Raw genomic sequence first — 12198 nt, 5'->3', positions numbered from 1 at the left:
CTGTTTGGATAAAATAAAAGGTAAAATAAAATGGAAACTTATGAAAATAGTTTGAAAAAGTTGAGTTTTAACAATAAGAACAAAATAAAGGGAAAAATAAATAATATCAAGTTTGACTTTTTAATGTAAAAATATGGTTTTTCGTTAAAATAACCTTTCGTTAAAACTTTCTAAAATAAATACTTTTTAGTATAAAAATATAATTTTTTATGTTAAAATAAACAATACCGATAGTTTTTTTTTTTTGTTAAAAATACTTTTTAAAAAAAAAATTGGTTTACGGAGAAGGATTGCGGAAGAAGAATCATCGTTGTTGCAAGGCTTTTTGTTGGCAGGTCGCTGGCAGTATTACACTATTTTTTTTTTAGTAAAGTATAAAAAATTACCTCAATTGTTAGTGTCACGATATTTTCATATTTTATCTTTTAAAATTGACAATATCATACCTCATCTTACGAATTTATGCCAATGTCAGATCTCCGTCATTTTTTCTGTTAATTTTTCTGGTAAATAAGAGGAGAGGGAGAGGCGAGAGAGAGAGGGGAGAGAAAGGGGTGGTGGAGGACGGGTGGGAAGGGGTCCCGGGGGGGTCGGGTAGGAAGGGGTTTTGGGTCTTCTAGGATGCAGAGAAGAGAGAGAGGCAAGAAAGGGTGGGAGAGAGGAGAGAGAGAGATTTAATATATATTTTTTTTAATTTTTGAATATTTAATTATTTTTTAATCCAGTTGTATTAGTGAGTGGGACACGTGTCGGCCACGTCAGCATTTAACAGAGAAATTAATAGAAAAACTGACGGAGGTCTGACATTGGCACAAATTCGTAAGATGAGGTATGACATTGTATATTTTAAAATATAAGGTATGAAAGTGTCGTGACATTAATAGTTGATGTAATTTTTTATACTTTACCCTTTTTTTTTTTTCAGAGTGTCATTCCACTTCTGGTTTGCTATGGATTTCTCACTTTTGGGCCAACGTAATTTCTTTCTTTTTCCTCCTTTGCATTTCTTTTACACATTTTCTCCAAATATTGAGACTTCTTCTGTGAATTTTTAGTAAGTTTAGATTTGATCCAAAATTAAATGTTCGTTGATTAATATTTTTGTTAAACAACAAAATGTACAAAATTATTGTTTTTTAGTCGACTCCATTAGTAATTTGGTTTGAAACATGCAATGTAACACATATCATGTGAAATTCTATCTTCGGATTTCACTGTTCAAACATTACATACTCCAAAATAAGAGCTTAGTGGAAAAACATTAGTATATTACTACAAAATATCAAATGTTCAAGGATATACAAAATCAAAATATCAATACTTTTCATGAGAGTTTGTAGAGTTTTAAAAATTCATACTTATGTACCACGCACAACAATATATTCAAATCCTGTTATTTTCATGCCATTTTGTAGTTGTGTTAATGGATAGTATAAGAAATTGTCCGAAATATTTCTACCACACACGCAGAGCCATTAGATTAGTTTAATTCGTTTACTCATCGTGTTTATCAATTTGTTTAAGAGGAACAGAGTGCAGTTGACTTTAAATTAAAATAAAAAGAAAAGCTAAATTTGGTGTAATTTCCCAAAAGTCTCTCTCTAGACTCTAGGAAATTCCTTTTGCTGTAATTTTTATTTTAATGTAAATTTAGTGTAATTTTTATTTGAATGCTAAATCCATTTTTTTTCTCGAGAGTTTCCAAACCGACAAGCTATCCATTTCCCTTCACGAGAGATAAAATAAAAATGGTATAATTTATCTGTAAAATTACTAAAAGAAGAGTTTCACGCGAATAAGTAAATAAAAAATGCATCGAATTCCACCTCAACGAGGCCTAATAACGCGCACAGCCGTTAGATTATTTATTTTCAATGGTTAAGATACTACGACGCTTAGGTTAAGTTTGAAAGTTGAACTTGTGGTTATAAAAACAAGGAAACTTTAACGAAAATTTTTTGGTAATATTCACTTTAATGAAAAATCATATTTTTACTCTAAAAAGTCAATTATGGTACTATTCACTATACCATTTATTTTATCCTTATTATTAAAATTCAAAATTTTCAAACTAATTTTATTAATTTTCCTTAAAAAAAAACAAAGTCATAGGGTTCAGTTGGAGTCAGAGGCAGAGTAAAACAAAGCCATAGGGTTCAGTTGGAGTCAGAGGCAGAGTACATAGCCATTTCCTCTTGCAACAAAAACCGCCGCATAGAATTATTTGCAGTTCAGAAGAATTTCATGTTCAATATTCTTTGTTTTGTTTAATTTTTCCTTAAGAAAAATATACCAGTTCTTTTGGTTCTGGCAATTCTTACAGTCAAGAGAAAAATATACCAATTCTTTTCGTTCTTTCCTCAATTTATTGGCCGATCACTAACAGTTGTTGTTTCATGTTCTGATTTCGTCAATGCCTTTACTGCTCATAATTTTTCAGTGGGTAATCTTGTATTTGTTGTCGGGCTTTGTTATTATTTTTAGAAATTGTACAGCGTTTTCTTGATCTTCCTGCTACTGTTCTCACGGGTATAATTTCTGCTAATGGTGAATCTGTCGTTGAATCTGGCAATGAATTTCCTGTTGATTTGTCTGAGCATTCGTCCTTACCTTTCTCAAACAAAAGAATCATAAATCCCCTTTACTACTCATGATTTCAGTAGTTTTTCTAGTATTTGAAGTCAGACCCTTATTTATGTGGTTTTTGGTTCTTAATTTTAGGAACTATATGGAGTTGTCCAGATATTCCTGCTACTGGTATCCCTGGTGTAATTTCTGCTAGCGCTGAATCTGTTGTTGAATCTGCCGAGGAATTTCTTGATAATTTGTTTGACAATTCGTCCAAGTGCATTGGTGTTTCCCTTTCTCAAACAAAAGAATCAGAAATCTCCTTTATTGCTCATGATTTAATTATTTTTTCTAGTATTTGAAGTCAGGCCCTTATTTATGTGGGTTTGGGTTCTTAATTTTAGGAACTATATAGAGTTGTCCTGATATTCCTGTTATTGTTATACCTGGTCTAATTTGTGCTAATGTTGAATCTGTTGTTGAATATGCCGAGGAATTTCTTGTTGATTTGTCTGACAATTCGTGCATTGTTACTTCTCTTTTTCAAACAAAAGAATCATAAATCCCCTTTACTAATCATGATTTCAGTAGTTTTTTTTTCTTTCTAATATATGAGGTCAGCCCTTATCATTATTATTATTATTTTTTGTTCTTTATTTTAGAAATTGTATCGAGTTATCCTGATCTTCCTGCTAATGTTATCCCTGGTCTAATTTCTGCTAATGCTAAATCGGTTGAATTTCTTGATGATTTTTCTAACAATTACAATTCATTCGAATGCATTGGTACTTCCCTTTCTCAAAGAAAAGAATCATAAATTCCCTTTATGATTTCAAATTTTTTTTTTCTAGTATTTGAAGTCAGACTCTTATTTTTTATTTTTTTTGTTTTTTGGTTCTTAATTTTAGGAACTATATTAATTCCTAAAATAAAGAACCAAAAATAAATAAATAAATAAGGGTCTGACTTCAAATACTAGAAAAAAAAATACTGAAATCATGAGCAGTAAAGGGGATTTATGGTTCTTTTGTTTGAAAAATGAAGTACCAATGCACTCGGACGAATTGTTAGACAAATCAACAAGAAGTTTCAACAACAGATTCAACATTAGCAGAAATTAGACAAGTGATAATAGTAGCAAGAATATTAGGACAACTTCGTATAGTTCCTAAAATTAAGAACCAAAACCCACATAAATAAGAGCCTGATTTCAAATACTAAAAGAAAAAAAATACTAAAATCATGAGCAGTAAAGGAGATTTCTAATTCTTTTGTTTGAGAAAGGGAAGTACCAATGCACTTGGATGAATAACAAGTGTTGAATCTATTGTTGAATTTGTCGAGGAATTTCTTGATGATTTGTTTGATAATTCGTCCGACTGGATCGGTACTTCCATTTCTCAACCAAAAGAATCAGAAATCTCCTTTATTGCTCATGATTTCAGTATTTTTTTTCTAGCATTTGAAGTCATGCCTTATTTATGTGGGTTTTGGTTCTTAATTTTAAGAAGTATACACAGTTGTCCTAATATTCCTACAACTGTTATCCCTTGTCTAATTTCTACTAATGATGAATCTATTGTTGAATTTCTTGTTGATTTGTCTGACAATTCGTCTGAGTGCATTGGTACTTCACCACAATTGTCACATCCCGAACCCAATCCACAAAGTAAGATATTGTCCGCTTTGGGCCACGCCTTCACGGATTTGTTCTTAGGCTTCCACCCAAAACGCGTCTTACTAAGGGAGGTGGGCATGTACATATAAGGCATATGACCTCCTCTCTACCCAGTTGGCTCCAAACCGGTTTGACCGACCAGACCCGTTAACTTTGATCGACCCGGACCGTTGACTTTGACTGTTTACTTTGACCAGTCAACGATCAACTTTGACTTTTTCGGGTTTCGTCCAGGACCTGTTTTCCTAGGCTAATATCGACGTCCTGGACCTGTTTTCAACATCTGTTTTTTCCAAATTCAATCATTTGAATAGAGTTTTATTAATTGTACACTTTATGTGCTTAGGTGCATATATTATGGCAAATCCTTCTTCATTAGTTTGTGAGGCTCTTCGACGGCGAAGTACAATGAACAAATCCTTTCTAAAATACATGTTTTAATAGTAGAAATGCATACATGAAAAGCATGATTTAATGATTAAGTTTTATGAGAAATTGATTATCATGCTATACTGAGCTTATTTTGGAATACCATATTTTCTATCAAACCTATGTTCTTGTAGGGTGTTTGATGGATGACGATATACTATTTAAAACATGTTTTTACACACTTCTTTATAGTATAGATGATGAATGACTTTATACTATGAAGATGTTTTTGAGATATATGTACCTATGTTTAGAAAGATTGTATTCAATGTTTTTGTGCATATTTAATGGTCACTGTTCTACCTACGGGTGATGTTACTTATATTGCCTTCGGTCGGGCGTGTGTAGGGCACTATTATGTGCATGTGGAAGAAGATACTTATATTACCTTTGGGCAGACATGTGTAGGGCACTGTTATGTGTAGAACAGAGAAACTGACACTAATACCACTAATTAGAACACTTTTTACGAGATGTGTTTTATGAGATGTTTTATGGCATGCTAGGGTTTTCGGAAAACCTACCACTTATTATGCTATTAGTTTTCATAAAACTTTGGGGGTTAGTATGTTAATAACTATTTCATTATTATATATATATATCAACTTGGTCCACTCATATTTGTTTTGCACCCCTTTCAGGACATAGGAACAAGGCTTACAATTTGAGCTACGAGGCATTCCCCTACTGGCGACATCGTGCTATCTCTTCTGCTTTGACATCATTGTAATTCCATCTTCCGCTTGTATTCTAATTAGATGTACACTTGAACATGTCATGCATTATTGCGAATTCATTGTTGGCAGTTGAATATTATTTATGTCTCATTTTATTATTTTGCTACAATTTAGGTGCATGCTTCACATGTTCTTAGCACTTGCATAAATACAAGGCTTGCGTCACCTTTGGGTGTTGGCCAGCACATGACCATCCCGATGTCTGTGGGACATTGGGATCGGGACGTGTCAAATTGGTATCAGAGCCACTCCCAGGCCGAAAGTGTGCCGACGAAGGCGTCGGGCCTTTAAGGGGGGTAGATTATAAGATCTCACATCGCCCGGGGAAGAAGAGGTGATATGCCTTATATGTACATGGCCACCTTCCTTAGTAAGACGCGTTTTAGGTGGAAGCCCAAGAACAAATCTGTGAGGGCGTGGTCCAATGCGAACAATATTCTACTTTGCGGACTGGGTCTGGGATGTGACAATTTGGTATCAGAGCCACTCCTCGGCCGAAAATGTGCCGACGAGAGTGTCGGGCCCCTCAGGGGGTGGATTGTAAGATCCTACATCGCCCGCGGGGGAGAGAAGGTGATGTGCCTTATATGTACATGCCTACCTCCCGTAGTAAGACGTGTTTTGGGTGAAAGCCCAATAACAAATCCGTGAAGGCGTGGCACAAAGCGGACAATATCTTACTTTGTGGACTGGGTCTGGGATGTGACAATTTGGTAACAGAGCCACTCCTCAGCTGAAAGTGTGCCGATGAGGGCATCGGGCCCCTAAAGGGGTGGATTGTAAGATCCCACATCGCCCGGGGAAGAGGAGGTGATGTGCCTTATATGTACATACCCACCTCCCTCAGTAAGATGCGTTTTGGTTGGAAGTCCAAGAACATATCCGCGGAGGCGTGCCCCAAAGTGGACAATATTTTACTTTGCGGACTGGGTCTGGGATGTGATAATTTGGTATCAGAGCCACTATCCGGCCGGAAGTGTGCCGACGATGGTGATAGGAGCATATTTAGGTGACTTAGTTAGCTTGTTTTCGTACATTTATGTTGTTAGTTCATAGTTATTTTAGTAGTTTAAGCTATTTTCATGTGTTTTTAGGTTCATATGGCTAAAGAAGCAAAAATGTGCATTTTGGAGCATTTTGGAGCAAAAGGAATGGACAAAATTGAACACCTAAAGGTGTTAGGATTCCTAATCACAAAAGGATTCCTAGTCAAAGAAGGTTTCCTACTTGAAGTAGGAAAGCTAAGCCAAGGTTTCCTATTTTGGTTTAACCTTTCTTAATCCTTAAAGACGTCATGTTTCAACAACATTGAAGACTTCTATGCATTCTAGGACACAAACCAAGCTTTCCTTGCAATTTAACATTCCTTGTCGTGCAACCCATTAACTTTCCCTTCCTTGCAGTGCAAGAGAGGTCCTTGTTTCCTATTCTATGTCATAAAATCACATTCCTTTTCACCCCAATCTCAGCAACACCTCACATGCCTTTTCTATCCCAAATCCTTGCCTAAATCCATGCCATTAAATCACATTCCTTTTCATATAATTTCTGCCGCAAGTTACTTCATTTTCCCATGGATTTCTGATTTCATATCTCTTTTTCCTTATGGATTTGGGGTTAAATCATTTCCTAAACAATTTAATAAACCTTAGGATTCTTTCTCTCAAATAAATACCAAAGCCGCACCCCTCATTCAACCCTAATCACTTTCACACACAATCTGCCATCATTCACAGAAACAAACCCCTTTGCCGCAGCCTTCAACTCATCTTTCCACCATTCTCCTAATTCCATACCTTCACCCAAACATCCATACACCATCCCCAACCTTTGCTGCACTACCCTACCAACCTAAATCCATTCACAACCCAGAAATTCATCCAAAATCACCCTAGACCTCTTGTGCCGCAACTTTCCAAGGAAGAAGAGAAGAAGACGAAGAAGCTTTGGACGTTTGTGCATTTAAGTTGGAGTGTTGGAACGTTTTTAGGTGTAATCTATCTTTTGTTTTCAATGTTTAATTTAATTTTCCTTTGTTTTGTTGTGAACATGAGAGACTAAACTCGTTTTAGCTAGGGGAGGCTTTGAAACCATGATTATATTTATGATATGAATTGATTAAGTCCAATTGTGATTTCATAAATTGTGAATGCAATTTACTTAACCGTTTGATGGATAACTTATTCTTGTATGTTGATTAGGGAGGCCTACTTGATTTGCATGCTTGAATTTGGTGCTAGAATATAAGGGAGTTTCACATAATCGTCACAAACTTATATTCACAAGTAGTTAAGGTTGTTTTCACAATCATGTTAAGTAAATTCCTAGGATGAGTATCATGATGTCATAGTTACGAGTGCTTTGTCAATACTTATGATTTTCATTGAACGTAATGATTTTTGATTGTATCTCTATTATGATGTCATGTAGAGAACTTTTGAAGAATGCTTTGGGTTGTCGTATGATGTCATCCAACCCAATAACTTAAGGAAAATCTGAGGGTTAATTAGTGATGTCACGGTTAATCTGGGGTGTTGAGGTTCATGGTTTATCGGAAAAGCAACTGGAAATCAATTTGTGTTTGAATATGTCATGTGTGGAAAAGTATTCCCTAGCTATCTAATTATCCATTGGTTTTCCCAAATTCGTCCAAATCTCTTTAAAGTCTTTTAATTACTTGTTTTTCTCTTAAATTTGTCCAAAACCAAATCCCCTTTACTTACTTATTTTAAATCTATCCTAAAGTGTGTTTTTGAGTCAAAACCAATTCTATTTTCGTCCAAATTAAGTCCTAGAGTTCAAATTGAGTCTTTTTGATTGTTTTGAGTTGTTTTGAGTCTTTTAAGTTTGTTTTGAGTCATATAAGTTTAGTTAAGAGTCTTTGAGTTTGTTTAAGTGTTTTTAAGCATATTTTTGTATCTTTGAGTCAGTTTTCTTTAGATTAACAATCCCTCCTAATCCCCGGCCTAGAACGATCCCTACTTATATCTATACTACAATTGTCAAAAAGAGGGTTTAATTTGAGTGCTATTATTTATCACATCAAATTTTTGGCGCCGTTGCAGGGGATTAGCAAAGTTGCTAATCCCCCGTTGTTTCTTTTTGTTTCTTTTTCATATCTTCTTGTTTTAGCTACTGACCTTGTTTCTTCTCTTGTTTTTAGGTACTAGTTTATGACTCATAGTTCTCAACCTATCCGTGCAAACATCTTGGATTTTGACGACGATTCTGAGCGCACTTTGAGAAGAAAGAAGAAGGCCTAGAACTTCACCCATCAAGTTCTAGTTTGGCCTCTAACTTTGAGGAGGAAGAGGAGCCCACGACAAGGGAGGAAGAAGAGGTCCAAGCCATAGCAGCGGACAACCGTACAATCAAGAAGCTTTCCGCCTTGGGAATGGACAATGCCGCACCATTATGCATCCAATACCCAAGGGCGGTTCAAGATAAAACCGATGAATTTGAATTGAAGTCAAGTTTGTTGCATCACATTCCAAAGTTCCATGGATTGTCCATGGAGGATCCCAACAAGCATTTGAAAGAGTTCGAGGTGGTGTGTTCAAGTATGACTCCAATTAATGTCGATAGCAATATTTTGAAGATGAAGGCCTTTCCATTCTCACTATTGTAGAAGGCCAAAGATTGGTTATACGAACTAGCACCCGGAACGGTCACTTCTTGGGAGAGCATGAGGAGGGCGTTTCTTGAGAAGTTCTTCCCTACTTCAAGAGTCATTCTCTTGAGGAAGAAAATTAGGGGAATCCAACAAAGTCAAGAGGAGTATTTTCCGACATACTATGAGCATTTTAAAGCCCTTGTTGCATCATGTCCTCAACATCAAATGAATGAGGAGCTTCTACTTCAATACTTCTATGAAGGCCTACTTCCCATTGAAAGGCAAATGCTCGATGCTTCGGCGGGAGATGCGTTGGTGGACAAAACTCCCATGGCAGCCAAGACCCTAATTGCAAACCGTGCTCTCAATGCACAACAATACGAAGGAATTGGGCAAATGGACCCCCTCACGGCAACAAGTGCATGAGGTAAGTTCTCAATCCGACATTCAAACTCAATTAGCTAGTCTTACTTCTATTGTGTCTCAGATGGCCGAAGGAATGAAGATACAAGGACCAATTGTATGTGGTGTATGTTTTATCCAAGGACACCCTTCGGAAAAGTGCCCTCAATTGATTGAGAATGGGGGATGGGAGAGTGCAAATGCCATTGGATTTTCAAGCCAAAATCAGCCAAGGAATGATCCATATTCCAACACATACAATCCGGGTTGGAGAGACCATCCAAACTTCAAGTGGAGGGAGCCTCAACAACCATAACAACAAAGAGGCTTTAGGCAACAACCCATGGGGTTCTACACCAAGCCATACGGCTCTAATCCAAACCAAACCCAATCTGCCCAAAACAATCAAGGTACGTCTTTGGACAATGATACACTTCTTAAGTTACTTACCAATTTGTCTCAGGGGCAAGAGAATCAAAACAAAGCCATGCAAAACCAAGACAAAAGGGTAGACCACTTAGAGAAGCAAATTGGGCAGATTGCGGAGTTTGTAGGGCAATTCCGAGACCAAGGCAAGCTCCCGAGCTCAACCATTGTCAATCCAATGGGAGGGTTCGAATCTGCCAAAGCAATCACCTTGAGAAGTGGAAAAGAAGTTGGCACTACATCCAACCCATCCAAAACAGGTCTTAATGAAGAGAGGAAGCTGCAATTGGGAGAGGAGGAGGCAAGTAAGGCCACGGCAAGGGTAGAAACACCCTTGCCGCAACTACCTAGGGACCCTAATGCATCCAATTCGGCCACTAGAGGTACGTTGGGTTCAAATTTGATTAATTCTAACCCCATTCCACCCAATGTTCCTTTTCCTCACAGGTTTTTGCAAGCAAAGAAGGAGGAGCATGAGAAAGACATTCTCAATCCGTGCATATCTCTAAATGCTTCTGTACTGAAGCTAGGCTTGTGACGTTCTGACAAATCTAAAGCAAGTCCTTGAACTTCTTCCCTTGCATGTTTCAAAATAAAATAAGGTAAAATAAGACGAGGGTTATTTGCTTCAACTTCAACTGCTGCAGCCACTAGTTCCGTGAGCCAGAGTTTGCTTAGACTTCAGTTTTGTTTTACAGGGCTATTACAATTTTGTTCTCTATTACACTTTCCCTCGTCTACCCTTATTTCTCTGTTCATTGAACCTATACCTAATTAATGCATTGTATAATGTATGTTGTACTCTTGACACATTCAGAGCATGCAATTTCTTAGATGTGGGATATGCATATAAATTCTCCTTTACTATGAACATGCATTTAATATGCAATTTGATTGCGAATGTACTTACAGTTTTGGTCCTCAATACGTGTTTTACATCTTCGTGATCCCACAATCTACAACGCTTTCCAAGGATGTCTGGGGATTTTTCACATACAATTTCCTTTGCCAGTGTCACGAATCAAACCATGCATCATCAGATTGCCTTCTGTATCAACAGTTACTTTTTCAATTAGAGAATGTAAATGAAATGTTCGTTTGCTAAATGCCTTCGGATATTGTTCTATTCTTGTATTCCTACCTTGTCCTACTATTTGTCATTTGAAAATATTGAAAAATGTGTGAGAGACAAAGGCCTAATCTTCAAAAGCCTAATCATGCATTCGTCACACTACACAACAATGGTATAGGTGAGATAAAACCTCAACCTATCTAAATTCTAAAGCTCAACACATCATTACCAAATTCTTTTTTTTTTTTTTTTTTTGTTTTTTGGGAGTGAAAAGATTTGAATATATAGTGACGCAGGTGCACTACGTTAATCGATGTGATTTAGCTCGATCTGAGAACACTGGTAGTAAGATCAAGCATTGATGTATTCTGATATCGGAGTTTTTAAGCTTTGCATTTAAATGCATAAAATCAAAGAATATAAGCCTTTACTTGAAATCAATTTACAGTTTATCGACATTTTGTAAACAGAGGTTGGCAATTGAATTTTATAATTAAGGAATTAAAAAGGAAAAGGAAGTAAGTAATCACCCATCAGTCGCACGAAAATCCTCGCCGGCCAACTCTGCAGCTTCATTAAGAGCTTCTTTCCAGGTCTGCACCATTTCAGGGAAGCGCTTTTGATGTTCCCGGAAGGCTTCCTCAAAAGCACCCCTCTGATGCCTGACATCGGAAGGATCGATGTCATAGAAAATTGGCAAAACCATTTGCCCCATTATTCTTCTGCAGGCCAAGATCTCGACCAGCTCATCAAGACACCATCTCGACTCGGCATACCCGCTTGAGAAGATGACAGCAGCAAGCCTAGAGTCTTTGACTGCTTGTTTCAGTGCTTGTGTGATAATTTCGCCTCTGGTCAATTCGTTCTCGTCGATAAAGACGTTGAATCTGTGGTCTTTCAATGTGCAGTAGAGGTTGTTCGTCAATTCCTTGGGCGTTTAGCCTCTGAAGCTCAAGAACACGTCGTACTTGCTACATTTTGAGGAGGAGGAGGAGGCCATCTTTATCAGTAATTGTGACGATTCTCAATTTCTTGGCACTTTCTCTATTGTGTGGGTCTATAGTCTTTTACTTTCTATTTCTCGTTTGATAATATAACTTTCCTTTTAGGAGTTCATTCAATTGGGATATTGAGAAATTTTAATTTTTTTAATAAAATTAAGAGTATTTAATCAAGATTTTAAGTGATTCTATTCTATTAGAATTTTAAGATAGTTTATTAAAATCTTTAGAAATCCAGGTGTATTTAATTAGGATTTTAAAAAATTTGATAA

The 12198-nt window shown here is 36.6% G+C and overlaps 1 pseudogene; it reads right to left on the bottom strand.

Moving 5' to 3' along the window:
- Positions 1–11451: 11451 nt before the first annotated feature.
- Positions 11452–11925, bottom strand: LOC137748090 (toll/interleukin-1 receptor-like protein pseudogene; annotated as a pseudogene).
- Between the last annotated feature and the right edge of the window lie 273 nt (positions 11926–12198).

This window comes from Pyrus communis, chromosome 2, assembly GCF_041283825.1.
Source record: "Pyrus communis isolate YQ-2024b chromosome 2, ASM4128382v1, whole genome shotgun sequence".
Classification (NCBI taxonomy): domain Eukaryota; kingdom Viridiplantae; phylum Streptophyta; class Magnoliopsida; order Rosales; family Rosaceae; genus Pyrus; species Pyrus communis.
The sequence above is the reverse complement of the archived record's forward strand: the minus strand, read 5'-3'. Positions and strand labels throughout refer to the sequence as shown.